This window comes from Trachemys scripta, chromosome 25, assembly GCF_013100865.1.
Source record: "Trachemys scripta elegans isolate TJP31775 chromosome 25, CAS_Tse_1.0, whole genome shotgun sequence".
Lineage (NCBI taxonomy): Eukaryota > Metazoa > Chordata > Testudines > Emydidae > Trachemys > Trachemys scripta.
Genome location: NC_048322.1, coordinates 3,312,658 through 3,337,547, shown reverse-complemented (window position 1 = coordinate 3,337,547; position 24,890 = coordinate 3,312,658). Strand labels below are relative to the sequence as shown.

At 47.8% G+C, this 24,890-nt stretch overlaps 1 long non-coding RNA gene, 1 other non-coding gene and 1 pseudogene across 3 annotated transcripts; 1 reads left to right on the top strand and 2 right to left on the bottom strand.

The window, feature by feature from the left end:
* Positions 1–2,787: 2,787 nt before the first annotated feature.
* The window catches only part of LOC117869927, a 193,990-nt pseudogene continuing 171,887 nt past the window's right edge, over positions 2,788–24,890 (bottom strand).
* TRNAV-AAC lies at positions 3,858–3,930 on the top strand. Its single transcript has one exon. It is a non-coding gene; the product is annotated as a tRNA-Val (tRNA).
* LOC117870077 lies at positions 14,869–24,887 on the bottom strand. 2 transcript variants are annotated; one of them, XR_004643895.1, is made up of 4 exons: positions 24,653–24,887; positions 17,545–17,621; positions 15,583–15,675; positions 14,869–14,908 (listed from the first exon to the last, which is right to left on the bottom strand). It is a non-coding gene; the product is annotated as an uncharacterized LOC117870077 (long non-coding RNA). The 2 variants fall into 2 exon arrangements; XR_004643894.1 differs by having other exon boundaries at positions 15,583–15,671.

Below are 24,890 nucleotides of genomic sequence, written 5' to 3'. Positions count from 1 at the left end.
ACTTGCTGGTAAGAATACTGTGGGAGACTGTATCAAAAGCTTTGCTAAAGTCAAGGAATAACACATCCACTGCTTTCCCCTCATCCACAGACCCAGTTATCTCATCATAGAAGGCAATTAGGTTAGTAAGGCACGACTTGCCCTTGGTGAATCCATGCTGACTGTTCCTAATCACTTTCCTCTCCTCTAAGTGCTTCAGAATTGATTCCTTGAGGACCTGCTCCATGATTTTTCCAGGGACTGAGGTGAGGCTGACTGGCCTGTAGTTCCCCGGATCCTCCTTCTTCCCTTTTTTAAAGATGGGCACTACATTAGCTTTTTTCCAGTCATCCGGGATCTCACCCGATCGCCAAGAGTTTTCAAAGACGATGGCCAATGGCTCCGCAATCTCATCCGCCAACTCCTTTAGCACCCTCAGATGCAGCGCATCCGGCCCCATGGATTTGTGCTCATCCTAAATAGTCCCGAACCACTTCTTTCTCCATGGAGGGCTGGTCACCTCCTCCCCATACTGTGCTGCCCAGTCCAGCACTCTGGGAGCTGACCTCTTTTGTGAAGACAGAGGCAAAAAAATCATTGAGTACATTAGCTTTTTCAACATCCTCTGTCACTAGGTTGCCTCCTTCATTCAGTAAGGGGCCCACACTTTCCTTGACTTCCTTCTTGTTGCTAACATACCTGAAGAAACCCTTCTTGTTACTCTTAACATCTCTTGCTAGCTGCAACTCCAAGTGTGATTTGGCCTTCCTGATTTCAGTCTTGCATGCCTGAGCAATATTTTTATACTCCTCCCCGGTCATTTGTCCAATCTGACACTTCTTGTAAGCTTCTTTTTTGCGTTTAAGGTCAGCAAGGATTTCACTGTTAAGCCAAGTTGGTTGCCTGCCATATTTACTATTCTTTCTACACATCGGGATGGTTTGTTCCTGCAACTGCAATAAGGATTCTTTAAAATACAGCCAGCTGTCCTGGACCCTTTTGCCCTTCATGTTATTCTTCCAGGGGATCCTGCCCATCTGTTCCCTGAGGGAGTCAAAGTCTGCTTTTCTGAAGTCCAAGGTCAGTATTCTGCTGCTCTCCTTTCTTCCTTCTGTCAGGATCCTGAACTCGACCATGTCATGATCACTGGCTCCCAGGTTCCCGTCCACTTTTGCTTCCCCTACTAATTCTTCCCTGTTTGTGAGCAGCAGGTCAAGAAAAGCTCTGCCCCTAGTTGGTTCCTCCAGCCCTTGCACCAGGAAATTGTCCCCTACACTTTCCAAAAACTTCCTGGATTGTCTGTACACTGCTGTATTGCTCTCCCAGCAGATATCAGGGTGATTAAAGTCTCCCATGAGAACCAGGGCCTGCGATCTAGCAACTTCTGTTAGTTGCCAGAAGAAAGCCTCGTTCACCTCATCCCCCTGGTCTGGTGGTCTACAGCAGACTCCGACCACGACGTCACCCTTGTTGCTCACACTTCTCAACTTTATCCAGAGACTCTCAGGTTTTTCTGCAGTTTCATACCAGAGCTCTGAGCAGTCATACTCCTCTCTTACATACAACTCAACTCCCCCACCTTTTCTGCCCTGCCTGTCCTTCCTGAACAGTTTATATCCATCCATGACAGTACTCCAGTCATGTGAGTTATCCCACCAAGTCTCTGTTATTCGAATTGCATCATAGTTCCCTGACTATGCCAGGACTTCCAGTTCTCCCTGCTTGTTTCCCAGGCTTCTTGCATTTGTGTATAGGCACTTAAGATAACTATAGCAATGTCATTAACCACAAACACACTCTAATCATGCTCCAACCAGAACGGAAATGGTCAGGAATTCTTGCTGTTCAGCTATGGACACACTTGCACTAATGCACAGCCATGAGTGTGCTCGGGGAGCTGGTCTGAGCAAACAATTTGAAGTGACAATTCTGTGAGAACAGAATCACTGTGTAGTGAAGGAGTTGGCCATGAAGTAGTTGTGGTAGCGTGATGAAAGCAGTGGATTAGATATCCCTTGGGGTCTACCGATGCAGGTTTGAATCCTGCCAATTATAGAAATGTTAGTGTATGGTCATTGCTGTTGTCTTAGTGCCTGAGCATCCACAGTGCCAAACTAGAGCCACATCTGGTCTCACTCTTAGGCTGGCTACACTTAAAATGCTGCTGTAGGACTTTGGAGTAGACAGTTGCTACAGTAAGTGGAGGAGTTTTCCATCCCTCTAATAGCTACATTGACAGAACAATCTTTCCTTTCATTTAGCACTATCTAACCAGGGCTTAGGTCAGCTTAACTATACTGGTTCAGGGTGTGTGGATTTTTCACACCCTGAAAGATGTACTTGTTAGAGGGTTTATCCCATCACCCTCCCATTCTCTGGTCCTTCTCGCATGAACAGAGAGCGGCAATACCCAAAGTTCAAAGGTGCAAACAATTTAATGTTTATTGCGGTAAACTTCCAGCAAGAAATGATTCCAATTTCCTTCCTCAGTATCCCCCTTCCCAGTTCTGACACCAGAACCTTCCCAGTTCTGACACCAGAACCTTCCCAGTTCTGACACCAGTTCTGGCCTGTCTCCCTGTTCCCAACCCCCTCCCCTCAGCAAAACAGAATTCTAATTTCCCCCCACACTTCCTGATTGACTGCAGGCTATATATTAAAATTTGAGTTCTGCTTAGCTATACCTTAACCAATCATTTTACTGAAATTTAACTAACCAATCCTAACATATTGTAACATGATTATCTAACCAATTATATCCCACCACCTTAATTGGTTTACACCCAACACATTAATTATACAGCAGACAGAAACAATCACAGAACCAGACAGAGATTATAATAACAAACAATAGGGAAGTGGGGACTACAGTGACAGAACAACAAAGAAATGAGGATTTCAGACCCCAGCTATTGATAAGTGAGTTCTTGCAGACAGGATGCTATCGTGGTAGAGATTGTGGGTGCTGGTTGCTTAACTATCTGGCCCACAGGGCAGGATTTTGAGGTTCACCATTACTTTCTCAGAATGCTAGCAACCATCTTTTGTTCACTTAAAACGTGAGCAGGAAGATTACAACATCTCAGAACTCATGGAGCTCCAGGAAACCTGTAACTTTAAGTCTGGGTGAGTGTGTCTAAAAATCAGCTGTGCTATAGAAGGTCTTTTGGAGATGAAAGAGATGTGCCATTTTGACCTCCCTAAAGAGTTCATCAAATATTAATGAAAACTAGGGTTGATAAGTCACATTCTTTGTAGCATTAGGATGGTGTACTGGTCTAAAACACCAGTTTTATGACTCTTTTTTCCTCTCTCTTGGGTGTTCTGCCCTCTGCATAGAGACATGGCTTCAAATCCCACTCCTGACATGACCATTTTCTTCTATCTGGAGAAAATGGCCTCACTTCAATCTCCTTTGGAACAATAGAACTCCATTTGCTTAGCATTTTTATTACTGTAGTTGCGAGAGAAGTTCCAAACCAGGGGGAAACACTGCCTTTTCTCTCTACAGATCAATTTTTGTCTTCATTCATTCCAAGCCCTTTCCTCAAATACATCCATATTTCCCACCCTTTTTTGTTTACTGTTCTTTGCTTTTATGAAACTTTAGGGTCATCATTTAATTGTCACACAACTGTACTTATGAAGTAAAGTGAAACACAACATTTTTTTTTTTTATATTTTTGCAGAAGAGTTTTGCTTTCTGACCTGGAATTGAACAGGGCTACCCGAGGGGGACAATGCTACTCCCTTTTCTTGACTCATCCAAAAACCATAAGTACTTGGTGCCCTTTGTTTCCCTATGGTTCAAAGGGAATCAGCTAGTGGAGTGGCTCCTGAGAGAGCCTTAGAAAAGGACCCCAAAGTGCCAGTAGCTAGTTTCTGTAGTGTAGTGGTTATCACATTTGCCTAACACACAAAAGGTCCCTGGTTTGAAACCAGGCAGAAACAATACTACTTTCCCTTCTCTGGTCTTCTCTCACTATAAGTCCTTTCTCAACTGCTTCTATGCTTTCATCCTCATTATTTTTTTCCTTTCATGGAGCTTTAAGTTCAAAAGGAGAGGGTTAGCCTGCATTTTGAGGGAAGGAATAGATCATCATTTGGGAGACTGCTAGCTATATAGCAAATCTGAGCGTAGAAGAATCCCAACCCTTTGTCCTGCGTATTTAGCTCCCAGCCAGCAGTTTTCCCTCACTTTTCTTTATGTTGAGCTAACTACAACCAGCCTAGTGTATCATTTTCATGTCAGAGAACTCTATTGACTGATGATCACATTTCCGCTCCTTTCCTGGCTAAGCAGAGTTGGGGTGTGAGGAATCAGAACATAATAATTGGAACTCTCTAACCCATCCTTTTAACATACAACATCACATTCCCCTTTTTAAATTACATTTTTCCCATAATATTTTTGAACACTCAACATCTTGCATGTCTTCAAATGGTGTTAACGCAAGCTCTGAGCTACAAATTTCCTTACTGTTCCACTGGTATTTTTAGCACAGTATATTGATTTTTATTGACATCTTGTTTTACTCTCAGGCTGTTTTTTATAAATCATCACAAATGCAGTAACGAGGAGTTACAGAAATATACAAGAAATGAATACCATGTGATCCAGTCGATAGGCAGAGAGCTGACTCTGTCCACAGCCTGAAACAATCTCCATGACAATAAAAAGGGCTGGTATTGATATGACACGGAAGTACACATATGCCCAATGCAGAGCTGGAGCCAATGTAAGAAGAAGTAGAGAAGCTAAAGATCACTGAAGGGGGACAGTCAGCTCCTGAAGGGTTATTTTCCCCTCTCTTAGCTAGGCTAGAATAGAAGAGGAGAAAATTCTCTCTCACTCACAGAGTATGATGGAAATGTCAATTTGTCCTCTCCTCCTCTTCTACTAAATCTCAGAGACAGGAAGAGACATTTCCTACTTAAGAGCCTCAAGAGAGCAAGGCTAGGGAGCAGGCAAAACTAAGGGCCCCATTACACAGAATCTAACTCCTGTCAGCTCATGTGAGGTGGTATCAAAAGCCCTCCCTGGGCTTCTAGGAAAGAGTTAGTATTGGCTCCATGTGTTTTCCTGGAAGAGCCCCTCGGTAGGAGGAAGGAGAAGAAGAGAGGCTTGTGATGGGCCTAAATGAAAGCAGAAGAGTATTGTTCTTCTTGGGGTTTGTTTGTGTTACTTGTGTGATCCTTGTGGAGGAAGTTGTCATCATTTGAGTTTGTGTCAAAGCCTTCGGTTGGGCTCAGTTTGTGATCCTGAGCACAGGGGATCCTTCACCCTCCATTCTTATCCCCTCAGGGCAATGGAGAAAGGACCAGGTTCTAAAATTAGATAGAGGAGCCAGAGAAAGCCCAGTACAGGTGATTAAAAAAACACCCACTGTTACCTCTCTGGTGGTCTAGTTTATTCTTTACGTTTTGGCGCTTTCACCACCGTGACCCAGATTTGATTTCCATTCAGGGAAAGAAGCTTTTCAACACATGTCTTCACTTGTTGTCTCCTCAAGTGATACTTCATCATGCTCAGATGGGTTTTGGAGACTATGTGAAAATCAAACAGCCTAAGAACAGAACATAGGTATGTTCCCATTATGGACTTTTCATGCAAGTAGAGCTGGTCAAATCATTTATTTCCTTGCTTGCTAGCTAGCCTAACCTATATAATAATAATAGTTCAGGTTGCTCCAAGATGATTTTTTTTTCAATTTTCTTGTTGAAACAAAACTAAAAAAAAATCATTTTTGGGCCACCAAATTATTTCAGTAAATAAAATATTCATCCAAAAAACATTCACCCAGCTCTATAGACTAGTCTTCAGAATTAACGATCTGGAGAGAAGTATCATTAGTCTCTTCCTGAAGTCTAGCTACTGAAGGGGTCTGAGGAGAACCAGATTTCATAGCCTTCCACCTATATACCACTGGCTGCCGTCTTGCTCAAAGTGAAAGGCAACATGGTTTAATGGCAGATCTACATATAGCCCTCTGTTCAAATGTCTAGAGAGAATTTGTTTTGCATTGCATATAAAAATAAAATAAATTGTGTGGAAACCTAAACTTGGGATCAAGGTGAAACATGGTGATTTTTAAATCAAGGACAAAATCTGTACTGAGTTCAACAGAAGGAAGGCTTTTTCATCAGATCCTTTCAAATGCTAAAAGTTGAGATGGTTCTTAGAGGTTCCAGACACATAGTTGGCCAGAATTTTCAGAAGATCTCATACCCACCACTACAGCCAGATTTTCAGAATAACTCAGCTCCCAGTTTTTCATCTTGGGTCAACTTGAATGTCTATTATTGTTATTATAATGTTGGTTAGGCTATCTAGCAAGGGGGGAAATAATTTGTACATGTCTATTTGTGTAAAAGGGCATGCAGCCTGGACTTTGAGGTGCACAGTGGAAACATGCCCACATTCTGCTATTAGTCCGTGGGAAGTTTTGATTTTCATGTGCCTTTGATTGGGTTCAGTGTGTGACATTGAGCACAGGGGTTCATTCACACTCTGGTCTAGTTCCCACAGGAGAATAGAAACTGGGCCAGTTTCCCAAGTTGGACAGAAAGTAGCCTGAGACAATCTAGAAGCAATAGCAGCTTGGTGACAGTACCTCTTTAACCCAGTTTCAATTCCAGGACATGGAACAGAACTTTTCTCCAAAAATATCAAAAAAATGTGTTTCATTTTAATTCATGAGCACAGTTGTGTGGCAATTAAATTAAATGACATTTATTTAATGGTATTTAATTTAAATATATTAAATTAGTAATCAGTTTATCTATTAGTGTATTCATTAATTAAATTTATTTTTATTAAATTTAAATTTATTTAGATTTATTAAATTAAATTAAGATCCTACCGTTTCTATGCTCAGATTTTTTAAGTAGCTGTAATCTCCCAAATAATGATCTATTCCTTCCCTCAACATGCAGGTTTACCCCCTCCTTTTGATGTTAAAAGTTTCATGGAAGGAAAAACTAATGAAGAAGAAAGCATAGAAGTTAAGATGTATTTGACAAAGGACTTGGACTAAAAGAGCCAGAAGCACCAATATTCCTGGCTGGTTTTGAATCAGATACCTTCTGCATGTTAGACCAACAGAATAACTACTACACCACAGAAACCACCTATAATTATAACTTGGGAACAGAGGCTGAAGGACCCCCCTGTGCTCACTGTCACAACTGGAGCCCAGACTAATGCACTGACAAATTCAAAAACCACTTCAGGTTTCTCCAGCAGGATCACAAGAGCAAAACAAATCCCAAGAGGAACAATCCTCCTGTGCCTTCATTTACCGCAGCACAACCCTCTCCGCTTCTTCTGCCTATCTAGTTGCTCTTACAGGAGAGCCCACTGAGCAGAGAGCAATTCTGTCCTAGAACCCAAGCCAGGGGTTTTGACACCACCTCATTTGAGCTGGTATGTTTCACAATGACAGGCCCTTTAGCTTTGCCTGCCCCCTAGTGCTGCTCCTGGTTTATCAGCTCTGCGCACTTAGGAAGCAGCTAAACTGCTGTACCCACCTTCTCTCCAGCCACCTTGTTTCCACTCCTTGTCCTCCTCGGCTATCCCAGGCCCTTTCCCACAAAAGCTTTTGTCAGAAGCTGGACTGGAGTGACCTAAGTACCTGCAGGTTTCCCCCCATCCACACACAGACACTTCCTAAGGCAAACAGTCATTCCCTTCTCTGACACTCCTGAGGTAGGTTGCCTTTGAAAAGCCTTTCCCCCTGCTCTTGGGTTCAAAAAACTCTGTGTTCGGTTCCCTGTTTCTTTGGTTAGGAGTGATTGTTCTCACAACTATCTCCTTGCTTTCCACATAAGGTGAGGGAAGGATATTATAGCCTAGTATTCTGGCATTAAATGACCAAACTTTTCTGTCTGAAATGACCCTTCCCCATCAGTGGAACCTGTGGTGAAAAATCTTTCCCTTGACTTTACTGCATTTGGATTTCCTGTCTTGTTGAATGGGTCCCTGGGAGCTGTCAGGGAAATGTCCATGGAAAGGGGAGCAGATGTGAGTTTTGTTGGTTGGGAGATTTGGCTGTGCTTTGTCTCCTTGTGAGACGGGCAAATTGGAGGAGCTCTTGCAGCATTTCTGATTAAAAAAGAAGTTTGTGGTGCACTTTGTTTTCCTGTTCTTCAAAGGAAAACTGATTGAGCTGATGCACTGGCCACTAAGAAAGCTCTATTAAATAGGACCAACAGTATTAGATTTCTGTAGTGTGGTGATTCTCATGTTTGCCTCACCTCTAAGAGGACACTGGTTTTTGAAACCAGGCAGGACCAATAAGCATTCACTCCCTTCTGAGTCCTTTTGTCTTCTTTCAATCCATCTGCTTTCCTTTCTCAAATACATCCATAAAGTCAAAGTATCATCTCCAAGCAGAGACAACTAAGAACATTTCATCACATGACACTTTGAGAAGTGGATGGATAGAATGTGATGAAGACAAACTCTGCATGGCTCAGACAGAAGGTAACAGTTCTGCAGTGATGGGGAAGGAACGAATCTCTAAGTCACCCCATCTCCTTCCGGTGTCACAGAGGCTGAAATGACACTTTTGCCTGCCCCTGCACCTCTTCATTTAAATATAAATTTGAAAAGGTCCCAATATAACTGCTCTTCAGCACAACCTAGAGCAATGTGAGAACTGGTAATGATACAATCTGAATCACTGGTTACTCTAACATTGTAATAGGAGAAATGGTATAAATGTGATGCTCCCTGGCTCCTGATAGGAAGGGCACACTTGAATTACTCATGGGACAATGGAGTTGATAGAAAGGACAAATGGGTCCACCTCAAAACAGGGCAAACTGCAAAAAGCAAAAATGGTCCCCTCATCTGGATAAGCTGAGGGATAAGGGTGCTGAAAATAGTTCAAACAGTTTTAAAATTACTATGTGGACATCACAAAAAGTATTAAAAAAAAAAAAGTACTGATAGCCCTAGAGATTTTTATGGTCTTCATCTCTCTTGCAAATTCTCTAATGGCTAACATGGCTGAGTGCTAAGAGAAGGTATTCCCACACTCACTGCTTTCATAGGTTCTCTCACCTGTGTGGCTTTTCTGATGGTGAAAAAAGCGCGATCTTTGAGTGAAGGTTTTCCTGCATTCACTGCATTCGTAGGGCCTCTCCCCTTTGTGGATTCTCTGATGCCTAATAACGTTTGAGCGGCGATTGAAGGTTTTCCCACACTCACTGCATTCATAGGGCCTCTCCCCCGTGTGGATTATCTTATGTTCAGAAAGGGCTGAGCTGTTAGTGAAGCTTTTTCCACACTCATTGCATCCATAGGGCCTCTCCCCTGTGTGGATTCTCTGATGGTTAAAAAGGCCTGATCTGTGAGTGAAGCATTTCCTACACTCACTACATTTGTAGGGCCTCTCCCCTGTGTGGATTCTCTGATGGTTAAAAAGGCCTGATCTGTAAGTGAAGTTTTTCCCACACTCACTGCATTCATAGGGCCTCTCCCCTGTGTGGATTCTCTGATGTTTAGTAAGGTCTGATCTTTGAGCGAAGGTTTTCCCGCACTCACTGCATTCATAGGGCCTCTCCCCTGTGTGGATTCTCTGATGTTGAGAAAGGGCTGAGCTGTGAGTGAAGCATTTCCTACACTCACTGCATTTGTAGGGCCTCTCCCCTGTGTGGATTCTCTGATGCCTAATAAAGTGCGAGCTGCGATTGAAGGTTTTCCCACACTCGTGGCATTCATAGGGCCTCTCCCCTGTGTGGATTCTCTGATGTTGAGAAAGGGCTGATCTTTGAGTGAAGTTTTTCCCACACTCAGTGCATGTATTTTTCCTCTTTCCCCTGAGGAATTCCTGCTGTGTTGTGGTTTCCTTGAGGCCCTTCTGAATTCCCCAACAGGAAATAAATTTACCCACTTTCTCCCCTGGCTGGTTTCCCTGATGAATCTCACAGGATTTCCCCTGCTCATGACTGCTGGACACATTCCGTTTCGATCTTTGTGATAATTCTCTGTGTTTCTCCACCTGCTGTACGTTTTTGTGCTGAGAATTCTGCTCCTCTTTCTCACATACCATTGCATCACCTGCTGTGATAGAGACAGAAACCTCAAACAGGGATGGAAAGGGGAAGACCAAACCAAAACAAGTGCTGGAGAGAGGTCAAATAAAAATCAGGAACTGAACTCCCTCAAACTCTTCCCCCAAACAGGAGAGAGGAGGGGATCAATTCAGCCTTCACATCCCATCCAACTTCGCAGGGGGAAGGGAGGAAGCTAGTGATGGTGTCTGCTAAGATTTATAGGAAGCAATGAGCTATATTTACCCTTACCCCTACTAGGGACAATAATGAACTGAGGGCTTTGTAGCATATCCCAGATGTTTCCTTCAGGCACTTACAGATTCTGAGTTGGTTTAATGTTTCCTCACTTGTGCAGGGAGCTCTCAGGATCTCTCTTTCCTCTGAACCCTGGCGGTCTGGGACCCATGACTCTTCCCCTTGTTCCAGCTGGGAGATCACATCTGATTTGGAAACTGGAAACCCTGCTCAGATGAAAGAAAACAAAGGATGTCAGTTGATTTCATAAGACTTGGTCATAAAAAACATTCTATTAATTTATCTTCAGTGCTTAGTGTGAGTTGGTGTGCCTGGGTCAGTCCTCTCTGAAAATGCCAAAGTCAAGGCAAGCTGAAAAAGGGAGAGCAGATGCTCCCAAAACTGGTAGTTAACACTGAAGTTAAACTCACCGAGAAGTCACAAACTGTGCTTCTGATCCCCCACACTGGTTATCGAGAAGCAGAAAAAGTAATCACACAGCCCCCTTTATTGCATTCCAGTTCTTTGACTCCCAATCAGCACTTAGGTCCAGTACAGTGAGAGGTTATTTAAAAACTCTGCATACATAAACAAAATGTTCTTCTGATCCCAAAGAATCAGCCATAATACCATGTCACTATAGGTTTGGATCTTACCCAAAATACCACACTGTCAGCCAATCCTTTAGCATCTAAACTAAAGGTTTAGAAGAAAGACAGAAAGTTAAATGGGAAAGCAATCAGATACATTCCAAAATCTATATATCGGGTTCTTAGATATATTGGTGAGTTGCTGGCTTGAAAGTCCATCTGGAACACATCCACAGATTGGATGGGTCATTCAGTCCTTTGTTCAAGGCTTCAGTTTGTAGAGAAGTTGCTCCAGAGGTAGGAAGAGGGATTGAAGACAAAATGGAGATGATGCAGCTACCCTTTATATTCCTTTTGCCATGTGGTTTGTACTTCCTGTGTCCCAAACACAAGCTTCAAAGCACATGGCATGGAAAAGCCTTGGAGTTCTCAGTACACAGGCATATCCCTGCATGTCTTGCTGACTCAATAGGTGTATCCTCTTGGTCTTTTCCATGGACTCATTGTACAGCTGATGACCCTGAATGGGTCATCCAACAGGCTAAGCAGTGCTGATGCCAATATGTCTGGGTGTGTCACCCAGAAACACTACACAAGTCTGGAAATACAGATATACCCCACATATCTATATCCCACAATACAATGGTGATACAAATAGAAACAAAATGATCATACTTGAAAAATCATAACGTTTTCACTGACACCTTACATGGCATATCTAGCACGATTCATTGCAATTTTATCATATTAGTATTAATAATAATATAATAAAGTGTCTCACAATTCCAGACAGTGTCACACTTAGTAAACCAGTGAATTCCCAGGACCAGCTCTCCAGGTCCTTGAAGATGCTGAACTCTCTGTTCATGAGGGATTGAAATACTCACATATCTGCTGGGAACACACACAGACAGACACTGTATCAGTCTGTACTCCATGTTCACTCTTCTAGGACATTACGATCAATTTTGTATATAGAATGGTTTGTGAGGTATTACTTGAAATTGCATAATCTACTGAATATTATTCTCCTGTTAAAATATGTGTAGCAACACTATGTAAAGTTATGAAATTTTACTTTATGATATTACTGAAAAAGTTACAATTCTGGGGAACACCCACAGACCAGTTCCTCAGAGACAGCAAGACAAACAGCTGGTCACATAGCCATTCTCTGGTAGGGGGAAGGTGTGAAGAAGATGTTTACATTCCATCACAGGGACCTCTTGAAACTCATGTCTACAACAGAAAGACTGTCACCATGACTCAGCTGAGAACTGAAGTTGTTTCTAGTACAAAGGACTGAATTATAAAAAGAGGTGAGGAAAATGCTTGAGATGCTCTCTCTCTCTCCCCTTTCCCTCTGCTCATGACAACTCCTGAAGAACTAAACTTGGGTAGCGGGGTGGGTTAGGGGGAGTCCTGGCTGAAAGGAAAGCCAGCCTGTCTCAGCATATGGTGAGAGAAACATTTGCTTTGAATCTGTTTTAGCTTGTTAAGTTAGACATTAGTTTGTGTTTTATCTTGCATTTCTTTTGTAAACAATTCTGACTTTTATGCCTCATTACCAGTAGTTACTGAAAATCTTTTTTTTTAAGTAGTTAACAGTCTTGTTTTATTGTTTTATCTAACCAGTGTGTTTGGATTAAAGTGTGTTGGAAACTCCATTTGGGATAACAAGGTTGGTGCATGTCATTTTCCACTGATGAAATGACAGACTTCATATGAGCTTGCATTGTTCAGTAGTGTGTTGGACAGTGCAAGATGCACATTTCTAGGGGAAGTCTGGGACCAGAGAATTTTCTGGGGTTCTCCTGTGGTGTACTGTAATTCGGGAGTCACTGACTAGCAGCACTCAATACTATGTAGCTGGGAGCGAGTTACAAGCTGGAGACTGTGTGTTAACTGCCCAGGAGTGGCTGCTCTCACAGTAGAGCAGTGTAAAAGGCACCCCAGCTTGGGGAGCTGAGGGGACACAACTGTTCAAGAGTCCAGATTGTACTGTGGTTAATGTCACAGACACTCAATTTCGAAGAGTCTCCTAAAACACAGAGAAAGTAAATCCATGTCCCAGAAATCGAAGACTCCAGACAGAGGACAAGTCTCCCTGGCTCTGCTTCTTGCTGACAGAGAGGTCCAGAGACAAGGAGAGTGTCTTGGGGAAGCTGGGAACAGTAAGCATGGACTAGTGGGGTTCAGTGGAGAAAGAGAACAGGAAGGGCAGGGATATGACCGAATGCATGATCTCAGCAGTACTAGATGTCAGGATAGCACATAGTGCAGCCCATTGGAAAATATAACCCCATTATATATATATATATAAAATGATGGGGTCTAAATTAGTTGTTTCCACTCTAGAGAGGGATCTTGGAGTCACTGTGGATAGTTCTCTGAAAATATCCACTCAAGGTGCAGTGGCAGTCAAAAAGTGAACAGAATGTTGGGAATCATTAAGAAAGGGATAGCTAATAAAACAGAAAATAGCCTATTGCCTTCATGGTATGTCCATATCTTGAATATTGCATGCAGATGTGGTTGCCCTATCTCAAAAAAGAATTGGAATTGGAAATGGTTCAGAAGAGGACAAAAAAATGATTAGGGATATGGAACAGCTTCTGAATGAGGAGAGATTAAAAAGACTGGGACTTTTCAGCTTGGAAAAGAGACGAAGGGGGGATATGAGAGAGGTCTATAAAATCATGACTGGTGTGGAGAAAGTAAATAAGGGAGTGTTATTTACTCCTTCTCATAACGGATGGACTAGGAATCACCCAATGAAATTAATAGGCAGCAGGTTTAAAACAAACAAAAGGAAGTATTTCTTCACACAACACACTGTCAACCTGTGGAACTCTTTGCCAAAGGATGTTGTGAAGGCCAAGAGTATAACAGGGTTCAAAAAAAGAACATGATAAATTCATGGATAGGTCAATCAATGGCTATTAGCCAGGATGGGCAGGGATAGTGTCCCTAAACTCTGTTTGCCATAAGCTGGGAATGGGCGACAGGAGATGAATCACTTGTTGATTACCTGTTCTGTTTATTCCCTATGGGACACCTGGCATTGGTCACTGTTGGAAGACAAGATAGTGGGCTAGATGAACCTTTGGTCTGACCCAGTATGGCCGTTCTCCTGAACTAGGGAATCTAGTGAGTCCAGTGTAATGGGATGGAGTAGGAAAAATCCCCGAGTGTGGAGAACACTGGGAAATTAGAAGCTATAATTCAGGAGCAACAGATCTAATTAGTCTGGAAAAGCAAAATGTGAAAAATAAGAATCAGGTCATGTGACTTTGGGAATGAGGGACTCAAAAATCCAAGGACCCTGCAGAGAAGAGAGATTGTGGCTATTACACATGGTGAAGCAGGAGCAACACTCACCAGGTTTCTGGAAGTTTCACTACCAACCTAAGCCATTTTCACATGCTTGGGTGCAATCCAGATCAGTGAGGAGTTGTGTGATCTGTAATCCTGGGTGAGATTCAATGTTCTGCTGCTGGAGCTCCCATCTGGATACTCCCAGCCAGCATTCAAGGACACTCTGAGTGTATGTGTGTTAAGAAACCCTGGACCAGCAGCTCTGACTCCAGAAGCCTGCTTGTTACACCTCAAGCACATTCTGGTTTGGGTGGAGAATGCTCAGGGTTTGAGAGAAGACCACGGGTAGGAAGCTTCTGTGGGTTCTGCTGGACCTAACCCCCAGTTTTACTTGTGCAAACAGGAGATATTTGACATTGTGCGATACTGCTCCTGTGCTCTGTCCCCAAAGTGTTCTGCAGCAGGGGAGGGTCTCTGGTAGTGTGTGTCACTGGCATATTGGGGTGATGCTGAAACAGGACAGAGTAGAAGTGGCACTGGGGCTGAACCTTATCTCTTAATTTCCCCTTCCAAGAACCGAGGGGACAGTAACCCTTACCCAGCAAGGTCACATTCTCATAGTTCTCCTGCATGACGTCTCTGTAGAGAGTTCTCTGAGTGGGGTCCAGCAGAGCCCACTCTTCCCTGGTGAAATACACAGCCACCTCCTCGAAGGTCACCGGCCCCTGAAAGAGTAAGAGTCTAACACTCAGTACCTGTTGCCCCACTCATAGCTCCACTATTCATGGGGGAGAGGAGCCAATCAAATAGAAGCTCTGGGTGGATCACAGTCAACAGAGTCCCACACTGCTCAGAGCATCCAGGAAACACCAGGGTGAGGGGATGAAGAGAGAGCCCCTCCTCTCTCCCAGCAGATCCATCACACATCTACTAGCCACAGACTGATACAGGAGATGGAGCCCCTAGCAGGGTCCAGGAAGAGCTCCCTGGTAGGAAGCCCAACACCCGCCTCATTGTGAGGAGCTGGATATGAAGGGAGGGGAATCTCCCCTAAGCCTGACTGGTGGGTGCCCCCTTCATCTCTCACAGCAGCTGCTGGTTAGTCGGATCAGGCTCCAGCACTATGAGTCTGGTCAGTTTTTCTAGCTCCATGTAGGTGGGTTATTTTCTGTTCCACAAATTAGAGCATTTCCACCTCCGAATCTCATGGGTCTGTTCCTAGAATCTAGGCTGCTCATTAAACAACTCCCAGCAGGTTTGCCACACCCTATCCTCCTCCCTTTCTCCTCCCTGTGCATTTCCTGCCCCACTCCAACCTCCAAACCAGACTGTGCAAACCTTCCCATCTCCGGTGTATTTGCTGTCCCTCTCCCACCAGCAATCCCCTGATAATACCTACCTGAACTGGCTCCTCTGCAGCCATTTCTCTCCCCTGTCCCACGGGAGGATGGGATGAGCTGGAGCGAAACATGGACATCGTTCAGCAGCCTGTCTGGGTGGGAAGGGCAGTTGTGGAGGTTTCAGAACAGGTTTTAGTTAATTTCACAGCACGATTCCCCCAGGCCCTTTCCCTGCAGACAGACATCCTAGATTCTGCCATGCTGAGAAAATGCTTGATCTCTTTATTACAGTGTAGATCTGGCCCCTCCTGCCAGGCTAAGCCCACAGACACATTTTTAACCTCCCTCCCCACATCCCGTAACTTAGGGTATATCTGCACTATCTGCTGGATCAGCAGGCAGCGATCAATCCAACGGGGGTCGAGTTATTGCATCAAGTCTAGACGTGATAAATCGACCCCCGAGTGTTCTCCCATAGACTTCTGTACTCCAGCTCGGCAAGAGGCGCAGGCAGAGTTGACAGGGGAGTGGCAGCAGTTGACTCACTGTGGTGAAGACACCACGGTAAGTCGATCTAAGTACGTCCACTTCAGCTACTGTGAATGGCTAGCCAACTACAAAAGCAGTTTCTCCTCCCTCAACTGCTAGAAGAGGGCCTCATCCTCCCTGATTGAACTAACCTCATTACCACCAGAACAACAAGGAGTCTGGTGGCATCTTAAAGACTAATAGATTTATTTGGGCATAAGCTTTCGTGGGTAAAAACCTCACTTCTTCGGATGCATAGAGTTCTTCCCTGCATATTTGTACCTGCCTCTGGAAATTTCCATTACATGCGCCTGACAAAGTGGGTATTCACCCACAAAAGCTTATGCTCCAATACATCGGTTAGTCTATAACGTGCCACAGGACTCTTTGTTGACTTAGATCGATCCCCCCTCATCCCCCCAGTGTAGACCAGGCCTCAGTCTCTGAACACAAGACTAGAAAAAAGCAGAAGTGAAGGAGTCACTTTCGATAATTCCCTCTGACACTGACCCCAGGGCAGCCACACCCCAGCAGGAGGGATATGGAGTCAGGAACTGGGTTTTCCTCTGTCTGATCCTCATCTTGTGCACAGCAAAGTAACTCTACCCAGCATGCAGTAATACATCTCTCTCAGTAGATTAGAGATCTGGAAATCTCTCTCAAAACTCTTCTCTAACACAGCCCCTTTCAGTCTCTCTTTCTCCTTCTTTCTCCTTTCCCTGTCCCCTCTCCCTGCCCATCTGTCTGGGAAAGTTCCATTCCTGGGTTCTTTGCTCTCCCATGGCTGGATTTTCTCCTGGCAATTGCTAATGGGAGGAGAAATGAGAAGGGGCTGTTTGTGCAGAGTCACTTTCATGCCAGTCCCAAGCACTTTCCCTGAAGTCTTTCAGTTACCAGGAGTCTCTGGCTCAGAATTTAGCATTAACAGGGCCCAGGGGTTCCCTATGGGGCTAGTACCAGCTGGATAAAGTTATCACCTGGGCCGGGCAGAGAAGAAACTTTAATTAAGGTCACTTCCCCACACTGAACCCCCATTGGGAGGGCAGCAGCTCCTAAGCCTGGTCTCCCAGATCACAATGGAGGCTGCAGCGTGTGACCCAGGAAGCTGAACCCCAATATCCTGGGCAGAGAAGGACAAAGCATTTGAGCAGCTTCCCTCCTTTAGCTCTCGGGGGAGAGCAGCTAATGAGAGCACCTTCTGACAGGGAGAATTACTAATCTCATTTGACCCACTGTCCATCTGGAGTCACTCCTTGTCTTTCCATACAGTGACTCTGGATTAACAGTGATTTCAATGAAACCAGATTTCAGAAAGAATGAATCCAGAATGCTGTGGAAGAGACCATTGTATGGCAGTGCTAACTCACTTCCCACCTCCCTCACCCCCCCCAGAACTAGGACAAGGATGGGGGGCATGAATTTTCCTAATAGAACCGGAAGTTCCTGCAGTTTTCAAGAGAGGAGAAAAGCAAAATCTGTGATTTCACACTCACAGTGTATGATAAGTGGATAGAAAGTTATCACGGTGACTGGGCGTAGCCGGGGAATGCTCCCAGGATTCTGGCACAAGCTGATCAGGGAGAAGAAGCATGGTTAGTAGCAGCCCCCAGAGCCCCCAAACACTCTCCAGTACCCAGAACCCCAGCCAGGGTCCCACCAGATATTCCCTAGGACCCATTTGCCAGAGTCCCTGGACAGGGATCCCAGATACAACCTCAGAGACCCACCGGCCAGAGAACCTCCACCAGACAATCACTTCCAGGCTGGGAATCCCAAAAGTTTTCCCCCACCAAGAGCCCCCAGAAGCCAGGGATATCCCACTGGGAACGCAGTCCCTCACCGCCTGCCTAGGACCCCCGCCTGCCCTTCAGCAGGATCTGCATGCCATTTGCCTGGGATCGCCTCCTCCCCCCAGCGGGACCCCCTGATGGTTCACAGCGGGACCCCTTACTCCACTTGCCTGGCATCCCCTGACCTAGTGCTGGGGATCCTCCCCTCCCCCCCGCCCAGCTCTGTGCACTGGGTATGGCAACAATCCCAGGAGCAAGTGATGGAAGCCCAGACAGAGCCCCTGGCACAGCACCAGGCAGTTTCTAACCCTCTGTCCCGCCTCCCCAAGATACGCCCACCCCCGCTGTTCTGCAGCCAACAGGCCCCCAGCAATACCCACCTCCAGGACCCATAGCCTCAGGGCTGGGTGTGACGAACTGGGACTGTTCTTAATGTGGTATGTGGTCTTTGAATGCTGAGTGGGGAATGTTGGCTGGGAAGGCAGGGGAGTGTGGCTAGGATGGTCTGCATTGGGGGATGGGAGACTGGCCATGAGGGAGAATACCTGAGCATGTAACATGAGAACCCAGGAAGGGGTTAGAGGCCAGGTGACACCTTTGCCCAGGAAACTGAACAAAGGCTGGGGGAGGAGACGCTGGGGGGAGAGAGTTGGGGAGCTGGCTGGAGGAATGGCTGGGAGGGAGATGGGACTCTGACCTCCCAAGGGGGTTGTGGTGCCCTGGGGCCCCAAGATGCACCTAATTGGATGCGCGGTCCTGTTGTCTGTGCCTGCAAGACCTGTCTTGGACTGTATTCCTGTCAACTGAATAAACCTTCTGCTTTACTGGCTGGCTGACTGAGAGTCATGGGGAATCACAGGAAGCCAGGGGTGCAGGGCCTTGTGTCCCCCCCACACTCCGTGACAACTGGTGCAGCGGTGGGATGTACTGCACCCCATGGACAGCGCTCCCTGCAGTGACTGGGGAGCAGTAAAACAAAGGGGGATTGACGGGAAGCCGGTGGGCTGAAGAGTCAGAGAGAGACTATTTCAGGGGGCGATTCACCCCTGGGAGCGTGTGACCAGCGAGAAGGACTTTTGCAGTAACAGGGTCCCCCGGGGGATCGCAGCAAGTGGTCCCAGGGGCGGAGGAGTCTGCAGCTTGACCCTGGCATAGAGGTGGTGACCTCGAGAAGGACTGGCACACTAGGGGTTCTTCCTGGAAACTGTGGGGAGAGGTGAGCACGCAGGCCTGTGAGGGGCCAGCAGGAAGATGTATGCCAAGCGGCTTAAGAGCGACCTGGTGGAGCTGTGCAAGCAGAGGGGGGCTGCGCAGTGGGAGGCTCACCAAAGAACAGCTCATTGCCCAGCTGAAGGAGGGACATCGCTGAAATGAACTAATCCCTGTCTCTGAGGGAAGCAGCCTGACAAATGCAGCGCAGGCACCAGTGTCTGTCCCAGCTGGGAGTGGTCAGCCGTCTGCTGAGGGCTTCCCGATACCCCTCCTTCCTATGCCTAGGGGAAGGGTGGGGAGGAGCCCAGCAAATACCGAGAGCACCGTGACAACCCCGCCCCCCCGGCCAGCAGGGGATCCTCCTGGCGAAGCTCGCTGGCCAGCAGGGGAACCTCCCAGCGACGCTCAGCATCTGTGGAGTGGAAGCGGCTGGAATGGGAGAAAGAGAGAGCTGGAGGATTGTGAACAACAGAGACAGCATGAACAGGAGGAAAAAGAGAAACAGAGGCAGCATGAAGAGAGACAGCATCAGCATGAACTGGAGCTGGCGAGGCTGAGGGGCAGCAAGCCCCCGGCTGCGGTGAGTGAGGGGGGACCCAGGACCGCACGGAGCTTTGATAAGTGCATCCTGGCCCCACGTAAAGAGGGGAAGGACATGGATGACTTCCTGGATGCCTTTGAGACGGCCTGCGAGTTGCACCAGGTCGATCTTGCAGACAGACTCCGGGTTCTAACCCCCTTACTGGACCCCAAAGCCGTGGCACTGTACTGCCAACTGGAAGAGGCGGAGAAAGGGGACTATGAACTATTCAAAAAGGCCCTGCTACTTGAGTTTGGGCTGACTCCTGAGATGTACCGGGAAAAGTTCCGGAGTCAGGATAAAACCCCTGAGATCTCATATCTGCAACTAGCCGTCCGCATGGACGGATACGCCAGCAAGTGGGCAGATGGGGCCCAGATGAAGGAGGACCTGGTTAAATTGCTGGTACTGGAGCAACTGTATGAGCGGTGCGACCTGAGGCTGTAGTTGAGGGACAAAAAGCCAGAGAACCCATGACATGCAGGGCGGCTGGCCGATGAGTTTGTGAAGAGCCGGTCAGGGGATAACAGGGAGGAGTCCCAAAGGAACAGTCCCACCACAACGCAGAGAGAGTCACCAGGGACATCCCAGCAGGGAAATATGGAGAACCCCCACCAAAGGGGAACATCCAGTGTCAGGTCCATCCGACCCGCTCAAGGGGACCCACGGGACATGGGCTGCTATCACCGTGGCCAAAGAGGCCACATACGGGCCCAGTGCCCCAGGCTCAGGGACAGACTGAGCGGACTCAACCCACAGAGGGTTGACTGGGTAGCAACTCAGCCGAACGTGAGGCAGCGTTCCCAGGCAAGGGGGGCTGGCAGCGTACCACCCGCTAAGGAGGGAAGAGAGCTCCAGGCCAGCTCCTCTGGGGGGCTGGATGCTCCAGACTCAGGGTTTTTGGTTTACAGGGTGGATATGGGGCTGTCCCTCCGGAGAGAGTACCTTGTTCCCCTAGAGGTGGATGGGAGGAAGGTCAATGGATACTGGGATACGAGTGCAGAGGTGATGCTGGCCCAGCCTGAGGTGGTGGCCCCAGATCGGGTGGTGCCCAACACCTACCTGACCCTGACGAGGGTGGGCGAGACCCCAGTCAAAGTGCCCATGGCAAGAGTACACCTGAAGTGGGGGGCCAAGGAGGGCCCCAAGGACGTGGGGGTACACCCGTATTTGCCCACTGAGGTGTTGATGGGGGGGGGGACCTGGAGGACTGGCCAAGCAACCTCCAGGGTGCCCTGGTTGTGACCCGTAGCCAGAGCCAGCGAGGGGCACTGCGCCCTGGCCTTGGGGAGGGTGCATTGCCCAAGGCGCAGGACCCTAACCTGGTGGGGGAGTGCGTGCCCAGGGACACGGCTCACGGAGGCTACGGCTCCAGACCCAGCCGGCGAGAGAGAGCAGGTGGCCATCCCTGTCCCAGCTGCTGAGTTCCAGGCCGAGTTGCAGAAAGATCCCTCCTTGCAGAAGATAAGGGACCTGGCCGACCTCAGTGCGGGTACAGACCATGGGGAGAAGTGGCCGGAAAAGGTTACTGTGGGAGAAGGGGTTCCTGTACCGAGAATGGGCTCCCCCAGGGAAAATGGAGTCAGGGGGGATCAGGAGGCAGCTGGTGGTACCCCGGAAGTATCGCTGCCAGCTGCTGTACCGGGCCCATGCCATTCCCCTCTCAGGGCACCAGGGAACCTGGAGTACCCAGCAAAGGCTGCTACGTAACTTTTACTGGCTTGGGGTCTTTGTTATTGTCCGACAGTACTGCTGAGCCTGTGACCCCTGTCAGAGGGTGAGAAAGGCCTGGGACAAGGGGAAAATGGCTTTAGGACCCTTGCCCAGCATAGAGGAACCTTCCCAGAGGGGGGCCAGGGTAAAAAGGGGGGCTCTGAACCAAGAGAGCCCGAATCAGAGACCTCCAGACTGGAATGGTGGGAGAAGACCCCAGCACAGTTGGAACCTCAGGGGTATTGGGGTGGGAAAAGGACATAAACCGTATAAACCTTCCCACATGCGAACTACGAGTGCCATCGAGCACACCCGACCTGGGGGGGGGGAGTGAAACTGGAAGGGCCTGGTGTAATTCTCGCCAAGGAATGGGAGGGATGCTGGTGCATCCACGGGAACGGGGGTAGGTTTGAACTTCCCCAGGTCACTGGCTGAAGTGACCCCACTCAGTTCGGTCTTGAAGGGGGGGAGAGATGTGATGAACTGGGACTGTTCTTAATGTGATATGTGGTCTTTGAATGCTGAGTGGGGAGTGTTGGCTGGGAAGGCAGGGGAGTGTGGCTAGGATGGCCTGCATTGGGGGATGGGAGACTGGCCTTGAGGGAGAATACCTGAGCACGTAATATGAGAACCCAGGAAGGGGTTAGAGGCCAGGTGACACCTTTGCCGGGGAAACTGAACAAAGGCTGGGGGAGGAGACGTTGCGGGGAGAGAGTTGGGGAACTGGCTGGAGGAATGGCTGGGAGGGAGACGGGGCTCTGACCTCCCAAGGGGGCTGTGGTGCCCTGGGGCCCCAAGATGCACCTAATTGGGGGGGCTCCAGTTGTCTGTGCCTGCAGGACCTGTCTTGGACTGTATTCCTGTCATCTGAATAAACCTTCTGCTTTACTGGCTGGCTGAGAGTCATGGTGAATCGCAGGAAGCTGGGGGTGCAGGGTCTTGTGTCCCCCCACACTCCATGACACTGGGCACCTCAGAACCACCCCCAAAATTCCAAACCTCCAGAACCCACCAACCTGACTAGGGTACCCCCTGCCCAGCCACCCAGAGACCTCCCCCTACCACAATGCCCCTTCAGCTCCAGCTGTAATCTCCCCACACAGACGTGCCCCCCCCACCCCAGCAACAGTGTTACCTCACAGTGTCTGGTAAGCGAATAGAAAGTTATCACCGTCCCCTGCTGACCAGTCATACAGGCAGAGGGAGTCCTGGGGGATGCTTCTTTAACAGGAGAATGGAAGGCATGGTGGGCCAAAATAGTTAAGAAATTTCCATGCCCTGTCACTAGCAAATAATGGCCACCCCAGAGGTGGCTACATCTTAGCACTGCAGGAAGCAGCCCCGCTCAGAGACCATTTGTCATGGCGTTTGGGATACTTCTGGACCCACGCTGCACTCAGAGTGAACTCCTTATCCCATGCCAGATGGAGAAAAGAAAAGGGTCCAGCCAACTCTCCTGTTATCAGCTGGGAACCACTGATCCCCCCAAACAGGGGGAGGCCTCTGGCTTTGATGTGTATTAAATATGTCTCTTTCATCAGCAAACATTTTAACAGAGATATAGGAGGGAACAAATGATTCTCAAAGGAGACGGGAAAGATGATCTCTAGGCAATTTAACCTACAACATCCAGGATGGAGAATGATTCAGGGCAACAGGCAAGAAAGGAGAAGTTGCTGGGATTCAGAAACATGGGGAACAGCCCCAAACCCGAGAGGATTTTTAATTGACATTTGATAGTGACATAGAAAGAGGCAAAACTTGAGCTTTGAGATCAATGTTCAGAAATAAAAGAGAAATGGTGGAAATCTGAGAGATTTTGGCTCAATTTTGCAAACATTTGCACTCACCTGATCTGACTAACCAGCAGCTGCTGTGAGATATGAAGGGGGCACCCACCAGTAAGGCTTAGGGGAGATTCCCCTCCCTTCATATCCATATTCAAGAATCTGAGAAAACGTGTAAATCTGAGATTTTCTTAGTATTTTACAATTAGAGAGACGGGGGAAATCTCAGGGCATATTATTCAATTAGAAATAGAAAACTAGAGAGAAGTGGGGCAAATGTTTAGGGTATTTTATACCAATCTTTGAGATTTGCAGAGAATACATGTCACAAACTACATTTGATAACATGAGAGGAAAAACACCAAGATCTGAGGGGATTTTATATTGCTATTAAATAATTAGTGGAAAAGGGGGACTGTTGGACTGGATTTTATACGACTGTCCAATACATAAACACACAGTGATGGTTTCCGCCTCCCCCCCCCCATTCCTATGGGCAGCAAGGAGCCCTTTGAAGAGCTGATTTAAGAAAGCAAAGGAGGGGGGGAGCGGGAAGGCTCACTGGATGAGGGAAGGGGGCAGCCATGGGGGACGGGCAGGTGACTGGCAACTGATTGCTGGGGGCAACTGTGTTGGTAGTTAGCGGGCAGCAAATGGGATTGGGAAACCGGGTGGAAATCTGGGCAGTCCCTATCGGGGACACTTGCTCCTCCCTTCCCGGCCCTGGCAGAGAACCAGGATCCCATCCCCAATCCAGGGGAAGCCATGTTTTGGGGAATGACTCAGGGCAACAATTTCCCACCTAAACAAGGACAAATTACTGCAGACAAAACGGGTGGGAAAATCCCCCTCATTAGAGATTTTAAATTGACATTTGAGACTCATGGAGAGAAGAGGGGAAAATCTGGGGAGAGAAGAGAGCTGATCATTTGAGGGGAAAGGGGGGAATCTCCCCAGATTTTATAGCCACATGTGAGATACTGAGAGAGAAAAGTATCAGACGGGTAGCCGTGTTAGTCTGAATCTGTAAAAAGCAACAGAGGGTCCTGTGGCACCTTTGAGACTAACAGAAGTATTGGGAGCATAAGCTTTCGTGGGTAAGAACCTCACTTCTTCAGATGCAAGTGCATCTGAAGAAGTGAGGTTCTTACCCACAAAAGCTTATGCTCCCAATACTTCTGTTAGTCTCAAAGGACCCTCTGAGAGAGAAAAAACTTCTCCCTCGGGGAATTTTCTGGCTGCACAGAGACAGTTCAAACCCCCTCCCCCCCACACCCCACTGACCTTCCCCCCCAAAACTCTGGCTTCTCCCCTCCCTGTCCGACACCCCCTCCCCCCACAGGGGATCCCCCGCCGGGCCCCAGTCTCTGCCTCCCCGCCCAATCCCAGCGGTGCCGGGGGCAGATCCTGCTGCAGCTCCACTGGGGCTGAGGCAGCTCCGAGGCTTCTCCCAGGTTCCCCGGGGCAGACGGTCACTTTCCTGCCCGGCCCCTGCGCCCCCCCGGGGTCTCTCACTCACCGGGGGGCTCCGGCCTGGGGCTGCCCAGGGGGCGGGTTCGAGCTGGAGAAAGCCCCCCCCGGCCGGGCAGGGAGAGATTAACACCAGGATCCCCCCCAGCACAGACCCGGGGAGCAGCACCTGCTCAGCCCGGGCCTCGGATCACACGGCGACAGCAGCAGCAGCGTCTGGTCTGTGCTAAAGCCCGGGCCCCAGATCACACGAAGACAGCCGCGATAGTGATATTGGGCGGGGGCAG